The sequence below is a fragment of the Bubalus bubalis genome, chromosome 2 (assembly GCF_019923935.1).
Source record: "Bubalus bubalis isolate 160015118507 breed Murrah chromosome 2, NDDB_SH_1, whole genome shotgun sequence".
NCBI classification, from domain to species: domain Eukaryota; kingdom Metazoa; phylum Chordata; class Mammalia; order Artiodactyla; family Bovidae; genus Bubalus; species Bubalus bubalis.
In genome coordinates, this window is record NC_059158.1 from 6,550,435 (window position 1) to 6,572,963 (window position 22,529).

At 42.6% G+C, this 22,529-nt stretch overlaps 1 protein-coding gene across 2 annotated transcripts in view; it reads right to left on the minus strand.

The window, feature by feature from the left end:
- LOC102395523 overlaps nt 1-21,931 on the minus strand; it is a 377,402-nt gene extending 355,471 nt beyond the window's left edge. For both annotated transcript variants that reach the window (XM_044926869.2, XM_044926862.2), the window contains exon 1: nt 21,345-21,931. The gene's annotated coding sequence lies outside the window, so the exon portion shown is untranslated. The remainder of the gene's footprint in view (nt 1-21,344) is intronic.
- Nucleotides 21,932-22,529: the final 598 nt, after the last annotated feature.

The window sequence follows — 22,529 nt, forward strand, 5'->3', positions numbered from 1 at the left end:
CTCTACATCTGAGTCTCTATTCCTTCCCTCCTCTACATGTAAGTTAAATAAGCAGGGTGATGACAGCCTTGACGTACTCCTTTTCCTATTTGGAACCAGTCTGTTGTTCCATGTCCAGCTCTAACTGTTGCTTCCTAACCTGCATACAGATTTATCAAGAGGCAGGTCAGGTGGTCTGGCATTCCCATCTCTTGAAGAATTTTCCACAGTTTATTGTGATCCACACAGTCAAAGGCTTTGGCATAGTCAATAAAGCAGAAATAGATGTTTTTCTGAAACTCTCTTGCTTTTTCAATGATCCAGCAGATGTTGGCAATTTGATCAAGCTGGAATCAAGATTGCCGGGAGAAATATCAATAACCTCAGATATGCATATGACACCACCCTTATGGCAGAAAGTGAAGAAGAACTAAAAAGCCTCTTGATGAAAGTGAAGAGTGAAAAAGTTGCCTTAAAGCTCAACATTCAGAAGACGAAGATCATGGCATCTGGTCCCATCACTTCATGGCAAATAGATGGGGAAACAGTGTCAGACTTTATTTTTGGGGTTCCAAAATCACTGCAGATGGTGACTGCAGCCATGAAATTAAAAGACGCTTCCTCCTTGGAAGGAAAGTTATGACCAACCTAGATAGCATATTCAAAAGCAGAGACATTACTTTGCCAATAAAAGTCCGTCTAGTCAAGGCTATGGTTTTTTCACGGGTCATGTATGGATGTGAGAGTTGGACTGTGAAGAAAGCTGAGCGCCGAAGAATTGATGCTTTTGAACTGTGGTGTTGGAGAAGACTCTTGAGAGTCCCTTGGACTGCAAGGAGATCCAACCAGTCCATTCTGAAGGACATTAGGCCTGGGATTTCTTTGGAAGGAATGATGCTAAAGCTGAAACTCCAGTACTTTGGCCACCTCATGTGAAGAGTTGACTCACTGGAAAAGACTCTGATGCTGGGAGCGATTGAGGGCAGGAGAAGGAGGGGATGACGGAGGATGAAATGGCTGGATGGCATCACTGACTCGATGGACATGAGTCTGAGTGAACTCCGGGAGTTGGTGCTATGATTCATGGGGTTGAAAAGAGTAGGACACGACTGAGCGACCGAACTGAACTGAACTGAAGATAGATTCATCTGTGCCATTTTTCTAGATTCTACATATATGCATTAATATGCAATATTTGTTTACATCAGATCATTTATAGGAGGAGAAAATGATGGAAAGGCAACTGATTTACTAAACACTCACACAGACATATATACACGCATATACATGCACACATACACATATACTGTATGTATAGCTTTTTAAGGCAAATAGCTTTAAAATTTAAAGGTGTTATTCTAAGACCATATGAGCTGTATTTACATAGATTTCATATGATCTCTTTGAAGCTATTTTGGCAAGCAAGCCTCTTGAACTTAACAAAAGAACTGACTGTACCGACGTTTTACTTGACCTCAGCAAATCCAGGGGACCGAGCGCCACAGCTCATCAGAGCACGTTGCGCAGCACTGGAGTAGCGGTTCTCAAAGTTCAGCCACAGGCCAGCAGCCAGCAGCAGTGTGCAGGCACTTGTGAGCCATGCCCACTCCCAGCCCAACCCAAGACCTGCAGAAACAACAGAGATGGGGCCCAGGAAGTGCCCAGGCATTCTGACTGAGAATTTTCTCACACTACAGCCATTTCCCTTCCACAGGAAACTGTATTCTAGCAGTAACCTGAGTCCCCAGGCACACCGGAGCACCCATCTCGTCTTCTCAACTCCCCAAGGCTGACAAACTTTTTCCCTTAACTACACAACTCCCACCCCCACAACCTTCCACATTACATTATGCTCAGAACTCTCTGTTCACATCAAGATACAAAAGACTACGTTTAAAGGCTCAAACAGACTAATATTGGGCATTAGAAGGAGACGTAGATTCAGTGCAGGTCAAAACTCTTCTCCAACAGCATCCTTCTACTGCTTAGATGAGTAAAGACCATCCAAGTTAACCAAATAAGCAAAGGTGCACATTGCTCTTTTAAAAAATAAACACATATTTGTTTGTTTAATTTTGGGTTTAGAAGCGTCAGTTTATAAAAGTCAAAATGAATTTTACTAGCAGTTTCCCCTAGAGAATCACTGATGATAATTATCATTGAAGAAAAATCCCAACATTTTAAATTACAGTTACAAATCATATACATATACATATATATATATTTACTTTTAATTTTCACCATATTGTACAAATACATCTAATTTTTTTCCATCTACATAGTATGCCATGAAATGCCTTAGGGGACTAATTGGTTTATCAATTCAATTAGAAAGTTGGTTGTTTTGATTAACATCAACTATTATCTATTATAATGAGTATCATAATGCCATCTAATTAAGACAAAGAAAGTGCTTTAAAATTTCCAAACCTATTGCCGGTACGGGTAAAAATAAAAACAACAGCAAAAAGCTGTCTGGTTCCATTCAGTATAGAAACGATCCCTCACACCTCTTTCTCTAGAATCACTGAATTCTGTAAAAACTGAATGCTACTTACTATATAGAAAATAGATAACACTACTGTATTAAAATCCCTGGTATTGCACAGGGACCTCTACTCAACATTCTATAATAACCTACATGGGTAAAGAATCAGAAAAAAAAAGTTATATATATATATGCATATATATGTATATGTATGACTGAATAACTTGGCCGTATACCTGAAACTAACACAACATTGTAAATAACTATACACCAATAAATGTGTTTAAAAAAAATTGATGTACATGATGACAACCCTGAGGCATCAAGAAAGAAGATGGAGAAACGGAGTTGGTGAGAGAACATCACAACACTGAGTATATATTATTGGATTCAAAAGCCGTAAGAAAACGAGACGCACCCTTCCTTTTCCAAGACACCTGCCCTAGCGCTAACACTTCCAAGGATACCTCAGCGCTTCTCACAGATCTTTCCAGCCCTAGAATCCCAGGGGATCTGGGAGGCACCTCTTAGCAGGTGCGAGTGACTCGATAGTAAAGCTGTAGGACAGGGCAGAAAGGCCACACTATCTGCTCGGTGAGTGAGTGACGGAGCAAAAGTGTCAGTCGCTCAGTGGTCTGACTCTTTGCATGGACTGTAGCCCGCCAGGCTCCTCTGTCCATGGGATTTCCCAGGTAAGGATACCAGCACCAGGCTCTTCCACCAGAATCTCAGAATCCTGGGTACTTGAAAGGAGAGCTTCACACACCGGGGCTGTACCCCCTGGGCAATCACTTAATAGTTAAATGGCCTCCATTGTCGTTTCACTCCGCAATAGTCTCAGCTTTCTCCTAAGAGGAAATCGATCCATTTGGAGGCCTCGCTGAAGAGTCAAGAGAACCTTCTTAGCCCACTTGGGTTGTCATAACAAAATACTACAGATGTGGTAGCTTAAACAATAGAAATGTATTTCTCACAGATCTGGAGGCTGAAAGTCCAAGATCACATTCGTGGCTGATTCAGTTCCTGGTAAGGGTTCTTTCTCCCTGGTGGCTCAGTCGGTAAAGAATCCACCTGCAATGCAGGAGACCACTTGCAAGAAGGAAATGGCAACCCCATTCCAGTATTTTTGCCTGGGAAATCCCAGGGACAGAGGAGCCTGGCAGGCTAAGTGCATGGGATCACAAAGAGTTAGACAGGCCTTAGCGATTAAACCACCACCACCAAGAATTCTCTGCCAGGCTTGCAGTCAGCAGCCTTCTCTTTGTGTCTTCCATGGCAGAGGAGAAGTCTCATGTGTCTTCCTTTTCTTAAAAGGACAACATGGGCTTCCCAGGTAGTGCTAGGGATAAGGAACCTACCTACCAATGCAAGACACGCAAGAGATGTAGGTTTGATCCCTGGGTCAGGAGGATCCCCTAGAGAAGGGAATGGCCCCTCACTCCAGTATTCTTACCTGGAAAACCCCATGGGCAGAGGAGCCTGGATAGCTACAGTCCATGGGGCCGCAAAGACAACAGCTCTCTCTCTCGGATCAAGGCCCCATCCATACAACCTTATTTAACCTTATTTATTCTAGATGTCACATGGGAGGTTAGAGCTTCAGCTTATGCATTTGGGAGAGACACAATTCAGTCCACAGCAAGAGCTATACAAATGTAGATTTTCTTTTAACCCCACAGGGCCAATTCAGAAATAGTACACAGTTCACACAGCATTCTAATTGTTAGCTATGGCAAAATCATATTCTTTCAAGTTTCCTACCTGAGGAAAAAGAAACTTAAGAATGGTTAGTTAAGGTTGATGAGAATCACGATTTATAGAGGGCAAACTGTTCTGAGTTTGGACAGACAGATTTAAATGGGGAATGTTACCAAGCAGTTATATAACTGAGACATTTCTTTGGGTTGTGCCTGAATGTCCTGAATTGTCCCTGCAATTCTCAGTGTGTTTATGCTTCACTAACTTCCCTCTTTGCCTGTGGATGTTATCATTTTATGATGTGTCCAAGCAAAGGAAGATATTTGGGTCAACAATATTAGATTCTTCAGATTCTCCTAATCTATTTGCAAAGAAGTTTTAATCTATGAACCAGGAGTCTTGGGAACCTTGGCCCCTGAGTCCAGCGGACCTTCTACATTTTGATGAGTTTGTTTTTGTGGAGAATGCTGACTTCGTACACAAACTCGCTTGCACCAAGGCCTGTGGCAATGGCACTGGACTTGAGCAGAAATGAGTTTTAAAATAAGCTTTTAAAGTTTGGGTGTTTTGAGAAAACAAATATCATATAACAATTCATATATATGGAATCTAGAAAAATGACACTGATAAACCTATTTGCAGGGCAAGAATAGAGACACAGACATAGACACAGCAGTCCACAGGCTTGTGGACACAGCAGGGGGTGAGGGCGGGATGACCCGAAAGAGTAGCACTGAAGCATACACATCACCATATGCAAACTAGACAGCTAGTGGGAAATTGCTGTAAAATACAAGGAGCTCAATGCGGTACTCTCTGACAATCTAGATGGCGGAGAGAGGATGGGGGTGGGTGCGAGGGAGGTTCAAGAGGGAGGGGACCAATATATACTTATGACTGATTGATGTTGCTGTATAGAAGAAACCCACACAGCATTGTAAACTAATTATCTTCCTATTAATTTTCTTTTAAGTTTGGATATTACAAACTTAATATCTTAAAACCTCTATGGGGAAGTGGTTTTGATGATAAAACTTATGTTGAATGAACAGGTCTTTCAGCCAAGTTCCTACAATGAAATCATATTTTTTGGTTTGTGGTCTAGATCAGTCCTGAAACCAGAATCATCAGTATGTAACAACTGCATATGGATATGGATGTGTGTGTGTGTGTGTGTGTGTATATATATATATATATATATATATATATATATATACTGGTGTGTATGTGCTCTTTGCACATATTTGGATGCACATGTATATTTATATATGCATGTATGGGGCTTCTCTGGTGGCTCATAGGGTAAAGAATCCGTCTGCCAATGCAGGAGATGTGGGTTCGATCCCTGGGTCAGGAAGATCCCCTGGAGAAGGAAATGACTACCCCCTCCACTATTCTTGCTTGGAAAATTCCATGGACATAGGAGCCTGGCGGGCTACAGTCCATGGGGTCTCAAAGAGTCAGACACGACTGTACGACTGAGCCTGCATGCAAGCGTATATTTACGCACACGCGTATGAGTGCTTGTTTTTCCACTGGGAGTGTAATCTAATGTCTCCAATCCCCATGACCTATTGAAAATGACAGTTGGCTTTTGTCCCATGAAGGAACGAATTGGTTCCTCCAGGTGCAAACACCAGCTTCTTAAAGTCAAACCCTGAGTGCTCCAGCAACCTGATTCAGCAAAATGAAGTCTCTGAATTGGTCTGTCACAGTGAGAGGAGGTTACAAACCAGAACGGCTTGCTGGCGTATAATAAAGATGGAAAGTGGCTTTTGAGAGCATGGCTCTTCATCACCTTTGATCATATTTCCTCTTGTGACTGACAGGTGTCAGCAGTCAGGCAGCCAAATTTATCTGAAAAATGTGTCTGAGAGTAGGATGAATTCAAGTCTGTGGCTCAACATGTTTTAGACAGAAGTGCAGATGCTCAAGGATAAAGCTTATTTTCTCCTGTTTTTGCTGGCCCCCTCTCACAAAGGTGCAAGGAAGGCTCCCAAACATTCCCCACCCACATTCCTGCTACCTCCCAGGCAAAATAAATATTACACATCTTCTCATTTCCTACTGGTGCATGTCTGTGAACTGCTTAACCAGAGCTTGTATTCCAGTCTACACTTTTCTGTGTTCCTTCGAGTTGAATCATTCCTGGGTTAACAAACAGTAATGATTTAGAGACATTTAGAACAAGGACTTCATTTGCCTCATGTAAATACTTTGCGGTTTTTGGCGCTAAATTGTGTCTGACTCTTTGCCATCCCATGGACTGCAGCATACCACACTCCTCTGTCCTCCACTATCTCCCAGAGTTTGCTCAAATTCCATCGAGTCAGTGATGCTATCTAAACATCTTATCCTCTGCCACCCCCTTCTGCTTTTGCCTTCAATCTCTCCCAGCATCAGGGTCTTTTCCGATGAGTCAGCTCTTCACATCAGGTGGCCAAAGTACTGCAGCTTCAACTTCAGCATCAGTTCTTCCAATGAATATTCAGGGTTGATTTCCTTTAGGACTGACTGGTTTGATCTCTAAGTATCAATTCTTCAGTGTTCAGCCTTCTTTACAGTCCACAGCTATAACTCTCACAGCCAGATGTGACTACTGGAAAAAAACATAGCTTTGACCATATAAATACTACATGATCAAAAAAAGTGTGTGCATGTGTGTGTGTGTATGTAAGATTATTAAGGAAATATGAGAAGTTTGATCTACATGAACAAGGCAGCACTTTTTCATGATGCCTTGATGTTTTCTTTTTATTTTAAAATGTGCTGTATAAGGCAGAGAACTGTTTAAATTCATATTCCATGAAATCTGTGAGCTTAGCTACTGCTTCTTCTTTAATGTAATGTCTTTAGGACATGAACCCATTATGATAATGATCTGATTGGTAAAGAGAGTTCATTAGATAGCTTTCTCCAAAGACATAGCTGCCAGAGAGGCATAGCGATTAGAGGTAGAAAGGCTCTTTTTAAGAAAAGCTTCCTGTTTTGCCATTTTATCCACAGTAAAAAAATCTATTCTTCCATGCTCAATAAACTCCCAAGAGAGTTTTGAGTTCAGATAATAGATTTCTTTATATGCACAATATTTGCTGAAAACTTATCATGAACAGGTCTCCTAACTAAATTTTTGATGCATGCATATTGTTTCAATGAGTGACGATATGCATGCACTGGGGGACAAAACACATCAGGTTTTATTTTGGAAGGAAGCTCAGTGGTTCCTGCGTATTTACAAGGAAGTATATCTGATGTGCTTTGGCTGGAATTTTTAGTAACATATTTAGGAAGCTAGAAGGTCTTTTTTTTTATTTCTTTTCTGACACATGACTAATACTACGGTTGTGAAAATAAACCATAATAACCACGTAGTTACAGAAACCAAAGCAAAGCAACCAACAAAGCTACTGCTTCTTTGGGGGAATTAGCCTACCAGAACTGACAGAGGATTGAGTCAGCTTGGAATCCAGCTAAATCCCCTTGTTAAGAGATACACCAATGGCAAAGAGGGAGCCGCTGCTGCGGATCCATGAGCCAGTCTATCAGGGCAGCCACTCAGAGGAGGGACAGACAGAAGTTTTAGATATTTAGGGAGCAAAGAGAAGTCATGTTGTCAAATTAGCATTTGTGCAGTGCTCTGTAATTTGTAGTAGCAGGAACATCTTCCAGTGGAAAGCATGATACTGAGTACTTTGCTTTAAAGTATCAAGCATAGAAAAAAAATTGAGAGATCACAATCAAGCTACTTGAATCATCTATTCTTACACACACTATAAAACCCCACCAAGTTCATTTAATTATTATTCAGTGTGTATGTATTCCTTTTCAGATTTAGGGCATATATCTGAATATTTCCAGCTCCTCTTTGACCTCCTAAACTGGAAATGCTCACTCAAAGGTAACAATCCTTCAACCGAATGTGATCAGTGTCAATTATGGTTGCCACACGTGAAGGTATTCTCTGTGCTTTTAAATTACGGCAAAGGATGCTGAAGGGGTCTTTTGCAAAAGATGTTTGAATGTGTGACCTAGAAAGCTTACAAAAAGGAAGGATTGGAGGAATGCTTCAAACAGAAATGGTTGCTGGTGGGCAGGTAAAGAGTTCAGACTTTGTAACTAGAATTTGATCAATAAATCTTCAGCAAATGGTAACAGAGGATTCAGGTATAGCAAAGGGTTTCTATGAATCATTTGATTAAACAAATATTTATTTAGTACTAACTATGGGCCAGACAAGAATCTTTGCCATCAAGAAGACTACATCCTTGTGGGATTTACATTCTAGCAAAATTTCTATCCTAGAAAATTTTGCATCACTCTAAAAGGCATGGAAGAATTGATGCTTTTGAACTGTGGTACTGGAGAAGTCCCTTGAACAGCAAGGAAATTAAACCAGTCAACACTAAAGGAAATCAACCCTGAATATTCATTGGAAGGACTGAAGCTGAAGCTGAAGCTCCAATAATTTGGCCACCTGATGCAAAGAGCTGACTCATCGGAAAAGACTCCTGATGCTGGGAAAGACTGAAGGTGGGAGGAGAAGGGGACGACAGAGGATGAGATGGTTGGATGGCATCACCGACTCAATGGACAAGAACCTGCGCAAACTCTGGGAGACAGTGGAGGACAGAGGAGCCTGGCGTGCTGTAGTCCATGGGGTGGCAAAGAGTCAGACACAACTTAGTAACAGAACAACAACAATAAGGCATGGAGCCACTGGAGAAACTCATTCCCAGTGCTAATTTTTAAAGAGTTAAACAAATTGGGACCAAGTTCACAATAAATGAACGTGTCAAGTGATATCAAAGGAATAAATCCCAAGTTAGTGAGCATATTTTAGGAGAAATAAATCACAGTGACTTAGAAAGAGACAGTGTGCATGCATGCTAATGACTTTAGTCGTGTCTGACTCTGTGATCCCGTGGACTGTAGCCCTCCAAGCTCCTCTGTCCATGGAATTTTTAAGGCAAGAATACTGGAATGGGTTGCCATGACCTCCTCCAGGGGATCTTCCCTACCCAGAGATTGAACCTATGTCTCTTATGTCTCCTGCATTGGCAGGCGAGTTCTTTACCACTAACACCACCTGGGAAGCCCCAAGAAATAGAGAGAGGGAGAGAGAAAATAGAGTTGAAATATATATGTTTAATCAGTTTTCTTGATTTTTGTTGTGATAACTTTTTATCTACATGCCATCTCAGTGTTTCTTGCCTGTTCTATTTTCTTCTGCTGTGTAACAAAGTATTATCATCAAAACAAGAAATGTGGTTTCATCAGGTTAAAATTGAATTGTTCACAGGGGCTAGATCTCATCTGAATTTCTCTCTTCTGGCATCCTCTTCCAAGCTCACTGCTGGTGGGCAGAATTTATCACCTGGCAGGTACAGGACTGAGGTCTCCAGTTCCTTGCTGACTGTTGGTTATCGGTTGCTTTCAGCTCCTAGGTGTCTCCTGCTCCCAGGCCCTTTTGTATCATGGCTGTTGATATCGGATAGCCCCGTTCTTAAGGGCTCAGCTGATGGAGTGAGGCTGACCCAGATGATGAACTCAAAAAAACTGATTTATAAAATATCTTCACTTTTGGCATATCATCCATATAATGTAACCTAATCACAAGAGTGACAGCTCATCATATTCAGGAGGTCTCTGCCCACTAAAGGGAGGGGATCACACAAGGTGTATACAGGTGGTGATTATCAGGGGGCTCTTTACAAGCCTGACTACCATATGGTTAGTCCAATGCCTGCCCTCCTATGGTTACCTCTGGGGTCATCCTACCTCCTCCCACATACCCAGCAGCAAGAGCCTACCCTACCTAGAGGAGGTGAAAATGGAACCACGTAATGCTTAAAGTAAATGACTTTGGCATCAGTCAGACTTCATTCAGCTTGACTCCTAACACTGCCTCTTGGCCTCAGTGTCCTCCCTTATTGAGTGGGCAGACTGTCGTTACGAGGATAAAAGGAGGATATCCCCAAAGCACTTAGCATAGGGCCTGACACACAGCTTCACGTGGGGGAAGCCATGTCTTTTCACCTTCTCCCTTCAGTGTTCACTGTGTCTGGCACATAGGTGGTCTTCAATAAATATTTGGTAAAAGACTAGGTAATTAACTCAATAATTAACATGAGATAATACTTAGGTTCTTAAGATGCTTTATAAACACTGAAACAGGACATAAAGAGTTTCGTGCGTGTGTGTGTGTGTGTGTGCTCAATCCCTAAGTCACATCCGACCCTTTGTAACCCCATGAACTGTAGCCCGCCAGGATCCTCTGTCCATGGGACTTTCCCGAGCAAGAGTGTCAGAGAAGGTTGCCATTTCCTTCTCCAGGGGATCGTCCCAACCCCAGGGATAGAACCCACATCTCTTGTGTCTCCTGCATTAGCGGGAGGATTCCTGACCGCTGTGCCACCTGGGAAGCCCAGAGTTTCATGTAACTTACTAAATATCAATCATTAATTAGTGAAGACAGCAATCCTTCTATATAAAGTTCAAGCAAAAAGAAAAATTTTGTTGACTTCTTTTTATCTTCTTGGTTTTAGTATATGAAGTTGTGAAACAATCCTGTTAGACCTGATTACTAAGAAACTGCAGAAGTCACAACAGGAAAGAAATGAAGAGGGCAGAGTAGGAGTGCTGGATTTTGTAATGAAGTCTTAAGGAAGATCAAGAAGAAGATGGAAAGACTTTGGCTATGGGCATCTCTCCTTAACTTCAGGGAAAGACAGCTGAGAAGTGTGTAGAGGGGTAAATGGCTCAAGTTTTGGTGTGAGATCTCCCAAGTTGGATATCCCCAAGAATTCAGTAGGACCCTAAAAGAGGCTCCAAGGCAAGATATCTAAAATCAGGAAGACGTTGAGTGTGTGAATGGGGGACCAGACAAAAGTTGTCTGACTTAAACAACACTAAATGATTTGCTAAGCTGCAATTCATTAAAAATTCAGTGAAGAGAGTTGCTGAAAAGTTTCTAGGTGAGCAAAGAATGGCAAATGAAATGACAAGAACTACGCACCCTATTATAAAATATCATTGCTTTGGGATTTTTTTGGTGTTACTCAAGTTCCAGTAACCTCTCACAGTGGGGGGTGGGGGGGTGGGCTGGGGGCAAGGAGATCCACACACTAGCAGGTGATACTCCAGGACCTACTGAGTTAGTGGCCTACAATTCAGCTCACTTCTGACACTGTTTTCTCAGAGGTAGCGTCAGATTTCACGTAGTAAGGCCTCAGTCCCACAAGGCTTCCCCCACTTTAGATTCTGGTTACAAGTTCAGGTTATTACCTATGCTTCTGACCCACTGGCTGTAAGTCAGAGGTTATCAAAACTGCCTTCTGGGGTTCAATTAATTTGCTAATGTGGCTCACAGAACTCAGAGAAACATTTTATTCACTAGATTGCCTGTTTATTATAACAGGATATAACTCAGGAGCAGCCTGATTGAAAACTTAAATAGGGCAAGATATGGGGCAAAGTCAGGGCTTCCCAGGGGGCACTAGTGGTAAAGAACCCGCCTGCCAATGCAGGAGCCATAGAGACCTGGGTTCAGTCCCTGGGTAGGGGCGATCCCCTGGAGGAGGGCATGGCAACCCACTCCAATATTCTTGCCTGGAGAGTCCCATGGACAGAGGAGCCTGGCGGGCTACAGCCCATGGGGTCCCAAAGACTCACACATGACTGAAGCGACCTAGCATGCATGCATGGGGCAAAGGCACAGAATTTCCATGCCTTCTCCAAGCCCACCAGTCTCCCCAAAACTCCATGTGCTCACCAACCTGGATGCTCTCTGAACTCTCCCCTTTGGAAAGGTTTTTATAAAGGCTTTATTACATAGGCATGACTGATGAAGTCATTGACCACTGGCTCTCAATTCAATCTCCAGCCCCTCTCCCCTCCCAGGAGGTTGGGGAAGGGACTGAAGGTTAGCTTCTAATCACCTGGTTGGCTCCCCAGACAACCAGCCCCTCCGGAGACTACCCAGGTGCTCTCCCCAAACCCAACCCTTTTTATTAACATAAAAAAGACACCTTTATCCTACCTCTCTCAAGGTTGAGGAAATTCCAAAAGTTTTAGGAGCTCTGTGCCAAAAACTAGGGCTTCCCTAGTGGCTCAGCTGGTAAAGAATCCTCCTGCAATGCAGTAGACCTGGCTTTAATGCTGGGTTGGGAGGATCCTCTGGAAAAGGGAAAGGCTACCCACTCTCATTCTGAATTAGAGAATTCCATGGACTGTATAGTCCATGGGGTCACAAAAAGTTGGACACGACTGAGCAACTTTCACTCACTTGTGCCAAAAACAGGGACAAAGATCAAACGTTTATTGCTTGTTATAAATCACAGGGTCACAGTTGATATTGTTTTTACTGTTCATATTAATGAAATTCATAGCATTTTAAAAGTCACTTTTGACTTCAGCTCCTCAGCCATATACTTTTCTTATGGTCTTAAGGACGTCAGAATTTGGAAGGACAACTGTGGACGTGTATTCTGTGTGTGTACATGTACAGTTGGTTTAGAGCATACAGGTATGTGTGTGTGTGTATACATTTATACGTATACAAAGTGAAAATGTTAGTAACTCAGTCGTGTCTGACTCTGTGTGACCCCATGGGATGTAGCCCACCAGGCTCCTCTGTCCCTGGGATTCTCCAGGCAAAAATACTGGAATGGGCTGCCATTTCCTTCTCCAGGGGATCTTCCCGACCCAGGGATCAAACCCATGCCTCCTGCATTGGCAGACAGATTCTTTACCACAGAGTTACCAGGGAAGGCTATACGATAGTGTATATACATGTATGAAAGGGAAGTGGCTCAGTCGTGTCTGACTCTTTGCGACCCCATGGACCTACCAGGCTCCTCTGTCCATGGGATTTTCCAGGCAAGAATACTGGAGTGGGTTGCCATTTCCTTCTCCAGGGGATCTTCCCGACCTAGGGATCAAACCCACGCCTCCTGCATTGGCAGGCAGATTCTTTACCACTGAGTTACCAGGGAAGGCTATATGATATTGTATATACATGTATATGTACACACAAGCTGAGTCTCTTGCTGTCCTCTAGAATGCCGAAACCTTTGACAGAGCGTCTGTATCATCTGGTTTTCATATAGTGCCACATTTATAGTACTGGCTAAGTGCTGAGCACAACATGAGCACTTAACAGATACTAAAAATGTTTTTAAACTTTAAGAGAGAAGAAGTTTAAAAATCCAGTCCATGTTAAAGGGTTTAAAGTAGCATAAAAATTCAAAGGCATAGAGGTACCATTTGGTTCATTAGAGCATCTTCTAGCTGATGTGGCTGACTGAGCCTTAAGTGGCGACATGGCAGCTTTTGCAGGATAACTTTGAGTGCAAAAATTCCTGAGACAGAGGAAAATTCTTGGAAATATTTCTAACTTAATTCACAATTTTACAGTGTCTTCTAATTCTTATTATTCTTTCTGAAGAATAGAAGGTAAGAAGAGTCATCGCCAGAATTTATCTGAACAACTGAGAAAATATTTCCTTAAACCATTTATAAGTGGAAAGAGATGCTTGGTATTGGAAGCACAGGAAGGAAAGAGGGAGGGAAGGAGGGAAAGAAAGATGGAAAAACAAAGAAACAGAAAGGTCAGGAAAGAAGCACTGTATCGAATCAACCACAGCCCAGAGTGCTTGCTTTCTTCATCTTAGGAAGCCTTAATACATTCATGAAACCTCCAGAGATGTTTCCATAGTTCAATGGGCCACCAGAGTCAAAGAAACGTCCACAATACCCATGTCCAAAGGTCAAAATCTTTTGGTGGTGGTGGTGGTGGTTTAGTCTCTATGCCATGTCGACTCTTGTGACCCCATGGACTGTAGCCCGCCAGGCTCCTCTGTCCACAGGATTTCCCAGGCAAGAATACTGGAGTGGGTTGCCACTTCCTTCTCCAGGGGGTCTTCCCACCCAGGGATCAAACATGAGTCTCCTGAATTGCAGGCAGATTCTTCACCAACTGACACACCAGGGAAACCCCAAAAAAATCTTTTAAGGAGATTTAAAGATATACTTTTAGGGTGGAATTCAGGGAGAAGGAAAGAGAAAGTTAGCTTATTTATACCTGCATCCCTAAGACTGTAAAAGCTCCCCTTCTTAAGAATATAATCTTTCAAGATGCAGGATGAAGAGGAAATAGAAGAAAGAAAAAATAAAGAAAAAATATTAACGTCTCAGCAGCTTGATTGTGCATCTGAGAAAGATTTGACAGGAGACTCAGTGCACCATGTCAATCCATCTCATTCTAAATTCTGATGTTGTATGGAGACGACACGCTGAAAGTCACTGGGCTTAAGTGATTTCTCATCATGCTCGTTTGAACACTCTCTCTTTTTAAAGTCTTGATCTGTCTCCTGTTTGCTAAACCCTCAACAAGGAGACTCTAAGAAGAGCATATCCCTTGCAGAATTTACATAAAATGCCTACACAGGTACCTAAGGAGGCCCTGAGTCTTTCAGCAGTGTGAGCAAAAATTCTCAGCGGCTCTAGTGGTCTTGGGGTATTCCCTGGTGGCTTGGTGGTAAAGAATCTGCTTGCCAATGCAGGCGCTACGGGAAACGCAAGTTCGATCTCTGGGTCGGGAAGATCACCTGGAGGAAGAAATAACAACCCACCCCAGTATTCTTGCCTGGAAAAATCCCATGGACAGAGGAGCCTGGCAGGTTACAGTCCATGGGGTCGCAAAGAGTCGGACACAACCTAGCGACTGAGCGTGCATGCACACTAGTGGGCTTGAGACCCTGTAGCAAGGACCTTGGGCCCTAAGCGACTCACAGGGAGAAGGTCTGAAGAGAAAGGAGTTGGTCTCAACCCTACCAGAAGGTGAGCCAGCCCAGAGGTGATGGAAGGAAAGAAAGGGGGCAGTATTTAACCAGCTCGGTTCTAGAAAACTCGAGGCTTCTCTCCCCCACCGCACCACCATCACCACCTCTTGCTCAACATGGCATGTCAAGGGAGATAGGTAAAGGGCGGGTCGCAGGCGGTGGGGCTGAACACAAGCTGCCCTTCTCCAGGGCGCCCGGATTGCCAAAGAGCTGTCAACTCATCCACTCCGCCTTGAGGCTCCAAGTCGCCCAAAACAAAGTCAGCCGCTGATGAACCAGGGCCTTTGATCCACTATCAGCACCTTTCCCCCACCACCATCACCCCCTCCTTTTTCTGTCTTTCTCCAAACTTTGAAGATAATGAGTCTTAAATATTTGCAAGTAATTAGAAGGTGTGGCTGCCAAGGAAAAGTGAGTCGTTTTCTTTCAAATGGGAAGAGTGGGTGCTCGGCTCTTCACACACATCTCTAATTATTTCGCCTGCATTTATTTGGTCCCTGATAAACTGATCTGGCCCGGGAAGGAAGACCACACCTAGGAACTAATGAGCCCCTCCTGCAACAATAATAACCATTATGAACCGAGAAGCCCAGTGTCATCATGAGTCAATTATTTATCATTTACTGACAACTTCATCCTTCAACTTGCTTTTCAGCTTTAATTCCTCAGCAATGGAGGGGAGGTGACTGTGTGTATTCTCCCCTACAGGGTGGGAGGGGTGGGGGGGAAGATGATTTAAGAAAATACTATCCATATATGCAGTCCCTTCTGTTATTATACATATAAACAACTCAGAAAGCATCATCTGTCTCGACATTCATTTTCACTACTTATAGTATATGTGCTTGTTGTGTAATAAAAAGACACATGAGACTCATGTGTCTTATGAGGGAGTCTTCATTCTCCACTGCTAAGGGGAAAGGGATCAGAGAGGCTAAAAGAAGGAAATACACAAACAGTTCAGTTCAAATCAGTCGCTCAGTCGTGTATGACTCTTTGCAACCCCATGGGCTGCAGCACGCCAGGCCTCCCTGTCCATCACCAACTCCCAGAGCTTGCTCAAACTCATGTCCATCGGGCCAGTGATACCATCCAACCATCTCATCCTCTGTTGTCCCCTTCTCCCCCTGCCTTCAGTCTTTCCCAGCTTCAGGTTCAGGGTCTTTTCCAATGAGTAAGTTCTTCACATCAGGTGGCCAAAGTATTGGAGTTATAGCTTCAACATCAGTCTTACCAGTGAACACCCAGGACTGATCTCCTTTAGGATTGACTGGTTTGATCTCCTTGCAGTCCAAGGAACCCTCAGGAGTGTTCTCCAATACCACAGTTCAGAAGCATCAATTCTTCAGCGCTCAGCTTTCTTTATAGTCCAATTCTCACATCCATACATGACTACGGGGAAAATCATCACTCGGATAAACCCCCTCACGCACAAGAGCTATCCAACAGCTGCCCTCAAGGAACAGCACACAAATGATGGCTTGGTTTATTCAATCATTCTCCCACTTGACTGATCCGTCTCACAGGATAGGGAATAATACGATGAGATGATGAAAAACAAGCAAAAGAAAAAGTTGGGGCAGAGGTACAAAAGCATCTTACCCTGTGGGATTTGCCCAAGGTCTTTGAAGTAAACTCACCTCTCCTATTTCTGTCTCAGGTGCAGAAGGACATTTAAGGTTGCTTAGCCCAATGTCTTCATCTGTAAGGCACAGAGGGAGGTGGTTTGCATGGCCCCAGATCACACCATCAGCTGAGGACAGACTCAGTGTCTCTTCTGGCCCCATGTCATTGTCCCAAAGATAATGTTCTTGTCCTTCTACAGATGAAGCTCATGAAGTCCAGAGCTTTGGCAGGAAGGCCCAGCCCGCTAAGAGTGCTCAAAGAGCACGATCCAGGAAACTGGGTTGTTACATAAAGTTGCCTGGAGTCTTTCACAGTGATTCTCCTTCTGATTTTGTAAAAGAAAAGTATACATTTGGAGATAAATAATCCATGTGTGTGCTAAGTCGCTCAGTTGTGTCCGACTCTTTGGGACCCCATGGACTGTAGCCCACCAGGCTCCTCTGTCCATGGGATTCTCCAGGTAAGAATACTGGAGTGGGTTGCCATTTCCTCTTCCAGGGAATCTTCCCCACCCAGGGATCAAACCCATGTCTCTTGTGTCTCCTGCATCTCCTGCGTCTCCTGCACTGATTGGGAGGCAGAGTCTTTACCACTGAGTCACCTGGGAAACAATTCATCAAAGTGGCTGAGTGGACTTCTTCCTTTCCAAAGTGTGACCATCTGGTGACTCACATATCCTTGGAAATTTTTTCTTCTATCTTTTAAATGTCTCGCTATTGTCTTTACCATTTCAAAGTGTGTGTGTGCGCACACCTACACAGGTATGTACATGCATAAATTTTTTTTTCCCTATTTAAACTCTCCAATTCAGGTGGACACGTGAAAAGACAAATAACATGTCTCAGTTGTTTTTTTTTTTTTTTTTTACATTATCCAGCTCTGTAAAAGGGGCTTTCCTTAATAAGCTGCTGCTATAACTTCTCAATTTTTCCCAAATGCACTTTCCAAAGACACAATAAGGCCACATAATAATTTTGAGAAGAGAGTCCGTTTCAGCTTTTTTTAGAAATTCAAAGTAGACAGGGGAAGAACCAAGGTGTTCTTAGGTCATCAAAAACAGAGGCACCCACACACACTATTGTGAAGGGACTATATTGTTTGGTTTCTTCATTTCCACTCTGTGACTTGTTAGTATCTTTTTGCCTTAGAAACAAGGGAGCAAGAGGCATTTAAGCATTTGATCAACCTCTTAGAATTGAAGGAAAAGTCAAAAAAACTTTGAAAGCAAATACGCCCTCGGAGTAATACATGCAATTAGATTAAAATCACATGCTTCTTTGATGTCAGTCACTGTTTTAAACTTTTGATGTGTATTAACTCATTTGATCCTCATGACAACCCTACCAGACGGACGCTCAAATTCAATTGCTCAGTTGTGTCAGACTCTTTGAGACCCCCATGGACTGTAGCCTGCCAGGCTCCTCTGTCCATGGAATTTCCCAGGCAAGAATACTGGAGCAGGTTGCCATTTCCTTCTCCAGGAGATCTTCCCAACCCGGGCATCAAACCTGAGACTCCTGCATTGGCAGGCAGACTGTTTACCACTGCGCCACCTACGAAGCCCACACCAGACGCGTACTGTTATTATATTCGCATGTCGGATAAGGAAACTGAGGCACTGAGACGTTAGATCACAAGGTTACAGAACTGGTCGGCCCGAGACCTGGCATTTGAGCCTGCCCCTCACCCCATTCCTCACTGGCTCCTTGTTCCAAGGCTGGCTTGGCTCAAGACTCCAGGAAACATCAAAGTTGACATCCTAAAAATAGAAAGTTTCCGAAAGCCTCAGGGGCCTCTTCTTTTGAACTCTCTTCCCTACTCACACCCTGATCTAAATTAGGTTTGAGAAATCCACGTAAGGTCAGGATGCCTACAGGGGTAGATTTCTTGCAGGAAGGAATCTAGGCCAAAAGGGCTATAGCTATGGCTGATCCTGAAACCAGCGTGTTCTGAACTACAGCAGAAATTTTTCTTCCAGGGAGGTTGGTTCTCTCACTCTCGGCTCCCAAGCCCATTGGCCCAAGAATTCTCTCATCTGTTTTGAGGATGCGATGAGTTTTCATCAACTTTCAGGGAGTGACTCTGGACAAGGAAGGCCATTGATCCAGAGACAGATCCAGCCAGGACTAATGACTTCAGTTCAACTCAACACAACCCTGCCAGGTGAAGGAATAGACGCATAAATAACTCAGAACGAGACAGGCCACAGTGAGAAATGTGGTAATCAAGCTGCAAGGTGCCGACGAGCTCAGAAAGACAGCTCACGAAGAAACCAGGGCCCCTCCTTCCGTCTCACCCACTCCACTCCTGGTTCCACAGAACGGAGGCGTTTCACTCGGGCACACAATGGAGTTAGGTAATGTCAGCCAGGAAGACAGGCTCCTAATAAGGAGAGGTCTGATGGAGTGAGCCAACAATGTGCTTTCTTGGGTGGGGAGGAGATGAAACACGCAAGAGTGAAAATACTCAGTTCATCAGAAGGGAGTGTGTGTATTTCAAGCTCTTTCTGCTTCCAGGTAGTCTTAATTTAAAAACATGGGTTACACAACATGAGAAATTAACTATACTTCAATTTTTTTAATGCATAAAATTCTTTTTAAATAAATGAATTTTTTAAAAAAGAAGAAGCAAACTGAAAAATGGGTTAGAATGCCGCATACACCTGTTTTGAAGCTTCCCAATTTATTTTTCAAAGTTTATCAAGTCCTATGCCAGTCTCTGTCTTTGTTAATTTAGGAAAGGAATATACTCACCAAACTAATAGGATGAAAATAAGAGAGAGAGAGCAAATGTCCTTTTTTTCAAATGTATCTTTTAAGGGATAGTTAGATTAGAAAGAATTTCCTTATTAACGTATTTGAAGCACTTTAATAAATACACTCATAAAGAACAGAGCTACTGCAAAATACAAATTAACCAGCATAATAATATACCTTTGTATCTCTTGAAGAATTGATGGATTTTTAAGATTTTCGAAAAGAAACCACAATTCAAACTTTAAAACTTGAAGAGCTTAAAGTCTCTCTTTATTTCTAGCCTCTAAACATGGAATTCATGGATTAGATGTCACATCTAGAGTTGAATGCAGATAAAAAACAGTAGGTTGAATTTTTACATACATATTTAAATATTTCATTTGATTTCGTTTCATGAACTATTTTAGCTTTTATTCCATACCTGTGGATCCTGACGGTTTCTGCAATCTATATCTAAGAATGCAGTGGGTATGCTGCAATAATTTTCAGAAGATTTTTTAGCCCTTATGTAACACTTGTTTCCACTTGATTCTGACAGCACCGGGAGGCATTTTCCAGCTTGACTCTGAGAGAGTTTGTTCAATCTGATAAGGAGGATCTTATCTTTTTTCCTGCCTTTTTCTCAACTAAAGATCTTTGGCCCACCAGAAAGAAACTGAATAGAAAAATGCAAATTTTTGCGCCCAGCTCAATGAAGCTGGGATGAATTGATATTCAGATTTGGTTACAAGTGATGTATAATTTAGGTCATTAAGGCAATGAACACTTTATTGCATTAAAAAAAATGAATTAATCCTTAATAAAATTCTGCCTTAAATTAACATACATATATGTGTGTATAAGTTGCATACATGTAAATATAAGTCTGATAGACATAAGTCATAAATTCTGTTAACTTTGTTGTTGTTGTTCAGTCACTTAGTCGTGTCTGGCTCTGCCACCCCAGGGACTGCAGCACGCCAGCCTTCCCTGTCCTTCACTGTCTTCTGGAATATGTTCAAACTCACGTCCATTGAGTCAATGATGCTATCTAACCAGGTCATCCTCTGCCACCCCCTTCTCCTCTCGCCCTCAGTCTTTCCCAGCATCAGGGTCTTTTCCAATGAGTCCACTCTTTGAGGTACACATAAATAATAGATATCCATTTTTCAAATAAATGTTTCTCTTTTCCACCACACCAACAAAGCAGTCCTGTTTTTATCTATAGCAGCCCCATCCGAGAAGCAGTGTTAAAATGGAAGTCGGCAAGCAACCCCTGTGTCCAGTCTGGGCTCTCATCCCTAAGTCCTCCTGTTGGAGTTAAGATGTTCACGGGGACTTCACCGGCAGTCCAGTAGGGACTTGCCTTCCTGTGTAGGGGGTGCAAGGTTCAATCCCTAGTTGGGGAGCTAACATTCCACAGGCCTCCAAATCAAAAAACCAGAACATAAACAGCAGAAGCAATATTGTAGCAAATTCAATAAAAACTTTAAAAACGGTCCACATCACACACACACACACAAAATCTGAAAAAAAAAAAAAAAGATGCTCACTGACTTAGAGACAAGAGAATAGAGACAGTTACTAAAAACTGGATCCACAATTCCTTCAGCATGGAAAAGTATAAGTTGACTTTGTGTCTGATCATATATGGATAGGAAGGTAGGAAGAGAAAGAGCTTTGCCAGTAGGAAATAGTATAAATAGTTTCCAGTATTCTGACTTTTTATCTGCTTGTTGTCACAGAAATAATAATTATTTACTGTGAGAGCTCTATTCCTATAAGATGAGTTAACGGTGATTAAACCCATTATCACCTACTTTCAGAAAGGTCAAAATAGAGAATAGTAAGCTTTAAGGCTCCTTCCAGTTTTACCCCTTAGTTACTGAGTTCATAAAGAGTAACCACTGCTCCACTGGCGAGCATTATAGCCCCCTCTATAAAAAATTCTATGTTTCCCTTCAAATCAATACATACCTGAATAAGAGAAACTACTGCATTGTAAGAGGTGCTTCCCAGGTGGTGCAGTTGGTAAAGAATCCACCTGTCAAAGCAGGAGACACTAGAGAGGTTTGATCCCTGGGTCGGCAAGACCCCCTGGAGTAGGAAATAGCAACCCACTCCAAGATTCTTGCTTGGAAAATTTCACGGACCTAGGAGCCTGGCGGGCTCCAGTCCCTGGAGTCACAAAGAATCGGACATGGCTGAGCACGCACACACTGCATTGGAAGAGCTGCAAATGTTCAACACTAACCAGGAGCACCCTTGGACTGTGTCATGCCGAGGTGTTTGTCCTGAAGTCAGACACGTGGGCACTTTCTGGTAACGGGTGTCCTCAGGCTAAATCCTGGAACCCCATATTTTCTACTTCTCAACGTCACAGCATTTCTGTTTGAAGTTCATAAAACGGCCTTCAGGATCTCAACAAAACCCCAAATTCCTTTTACTAGACTTTTCTACCCTTGAACACTGTGTTTTATTGAAAAGAAGCCCAGGAAATGAATCTGTAACCCAGCTCCCTTGTACCAGTCAGAACTCACGTCCCTTCTACAGTCTTCCTGGCAGCATACGTCCTCTCTGTGTACTTTACTCCCCTGGCAGAACTGTTAAGAGACTTGTTTAGAGGACGAAGTTCTGCCACTCACTCCATCTAATCCTGCCAGATGGTGGGAAGAGAGCCTAGAATGTTGTGATTATACAACACAGCTCAGACCACTTTCCATCAATACTTTGTATGTTGGTGCCTCTCGTCAAGGTCTAAAAGCAACTATTCTCCAAAATCAGTTTCAAAACCCTATAATTTTAAAAGTTGAAAGTTGCTGTTTCTAGCATGCTTTTATGTCTAGAGCATAAAACCTACCATTTAAAACTGAAGATACATACTCTCCTTATGAGCTATTTATCATTCTCAAAAGTTCTAGCTTGCTTACTATTCAGCCACAGTATTGGTATTCATAGGTAACAGAAAAAAGACTGCAAAAGAGAAGAAATTCTGGAAAATTGATAGGATGATTACATTACACATGAATAATAATTGTACAGTAGTGTGGTTTGTGCCAATAAAATGTATTGTGCTTACTGAGGCTACAATTAGCACCAATACTTTTAATACCAGTCAAATTAATTTTATTGCTGACATTTCAATCACATATTAGTAACTTG